Below are 2,345 nucleotides of genomic sequence, written 5' to 3' on the forward strand. Positions count from 1 at the left end.
TGTGTTACTTTATTATTATTATTATTATTATTATTACCATCCTTTATTTATAAAGTGCTGTAAATTTACACAGCACTGTACATACAGTCTTTTTAATTAGAGGTTCCCTGCCCTCAGGCTTACAATCTAAAAATACACGACACAAAAGGAGAAGGGAGTAGTGGTGGGGAAGGGGATGAGGGCCAGCAGTTCCTCTCTACCGCCAAGGCCTGGACCAAGGCAGGTGGACTGGAGGGACGGCTTGGTTTCATAATGGATGGTTAATCTTCATCCAGGGAGGCAAGTGACAACTATGCAATGCCTGGGAATGCTTCTCTGAACAGGATGGTCTTCAACTCCGTTTTGAAGCTGGTTAAAGAAGTGATGGCTCTTGGTCGCGGGGGAAGAGGGTTCCAGGAGTGAGGAGCAGCAAGTGCAAAGGGATGAATCCGAGATGGGGCAGAGGAAATCCTGGGCTGAGACAGCAGACCTTGACTACCAGAACGGAGGGCCCTAGTGGGAAGGTGAGGAGAAATAAGGTCTGATAAGTAAGGAGGGGCCAGCCTATGGAGGGCTTTAAATGTGGACAGCAGGAGCTTATACTGAATGCGGAAAGGGAGTGGGAGCCAGTGAAGGGATGCCAGCAAAGGAGAGATATCAGTTATATTCTATTGAAACTACCATATATACTACTGTATATACACATCTATAATTTAACACACATATATAAATTGAGGGCAGGTTTTGGGGACAAAATTATGGACTTTGATATGACCATAAAATTTAGGAGCCTGTAACAAAGAATCTGAAGAATGAAGCAAAGAAAAAAAAGTTGGTTCAAAAGTACAGTATTTAAAACTGACCCATGGATAAGTTGACTCAGATTTTTGGGGTCAATTTTTTTACTACAATTTTTACTTATACATAAGTATATACAGTAAATCTTCATCTGACTTCTGCATTGTGTCAGCTCTCTCACCTGCTTTAAAAACTCTGTACATCCACTCCGTCCCAACCACAGTGACAGGTTTGTTCAAAGTGAGACACAAACTTTTTTTATGGATCTATGTTTTGCTTCTACACTGAAGCTTATAATCCCCACAACCTGCCATAGCATCTTTTTGTGCATATTAAGGTCTTTATCACACCATGCCATTATACCATCATAGCATGGTTTAGTCCCACTTTTAGCCTAACTTTATCAGAAGATGCCATAGTTCTCCCAGTGTTGTTGTACTGCACAGTCATTGGGAATGTGATCTTTTTTTCTTTCATTCTGGAAATAATTGATGTCCCTCCCTTTCCTTTGAATCCCATTTTGGGAGAAAGGCAGACTATAAATCCAATAAAATAAACAAATAAAATTCCCCACTACGATTCAGTAACTAGTTAGAGGGTGCTTCATTGCAAGAATGATCAATAAGTAGGAGCAATGTGGCATGGTCTGGTTGTTGCCAGGGAAGCCTCGGATTACTTCTGGTGCATGGATAGAGAGGGCAAGACTTCTCAAAGTAATAGCTGTGTTTTCTATGCTCTACCTTTTCTCTGTCTCTTTTTTTTAATATATATGAATGGGTTGCTGTTACAGTGCAACACTGACCTGTTACCCTTTAAAAGTCACTATTCAAATGTCCATATGCACAGTGAGTGTTTTGCAAAGATCTCTGCACACTTTCCTGCAGTGCCATGCACTTCCAGTGTTATGGAGCAGGGTGAATTTAGGAACAGGTGTGTCTAGTGATGAATTGAAAGCTTCTTTAATTATTTGTGTTATCTTTAAGACTATAATCCAATAACAACTTACCTAGGAGCAAATCTCACTGACCTCAGTGAGAATTGCTTCTAATCAGACTGGCATAGCAATGTAAAGCAATGATACCAAATGTTTATTCTACAAAAATTCTAGAATGCTCCTACATTTTTTTTCAATAAACACTTCAGGCAGACATGTTTGAAGACTGGTGTGTTTCTCCAAGATCACTTAGTATCTTTCTATTATTACGAATATCCTGCCTTGTTATCTTAAAATGCAACCTTTAAAAAAGAATCCTAGCTATTCTCATCTGATGACCTGGCACATTCTATTGGCTCTCCTTATTTCCAAGTGCAAAATTAAAGTAAGTAAATTAGAAGACCATTAAAAACTGCATTAATTTCACTTGGACAATTTATATACAAGAGTTATCACAATGGTATGGAATCATAAATAGGTGATATATACATAAAGAAGCATGTAATGTACATAAAAAAGCAATACAGTGAGCACAGGAAAATATTTTGCAGTATCCTCAAAAGCAGTGTGAAAGGTTGTCATAACTTTCCTCTTCACACAGTATTGTTGAAATACTGTACAGAAAAACAGGATT

This window comes from Sceloporus undulatus, chromosome 3, assembly GCF_019175285.1.
Source record: "Sceloporus undulatus isolate JIND9_A2432 ecotype Alabama chromosome 3, SceUnd_v1.1, whole genome shotgun sequence".
Taxonomy (NCBI): domain Eukaryota; kingdom Metazoa; phylum Chordata; class Lepidosauria; order Squamata; family Phrynosomatidae; genus Sceloporus; species Sceloporus undulatus.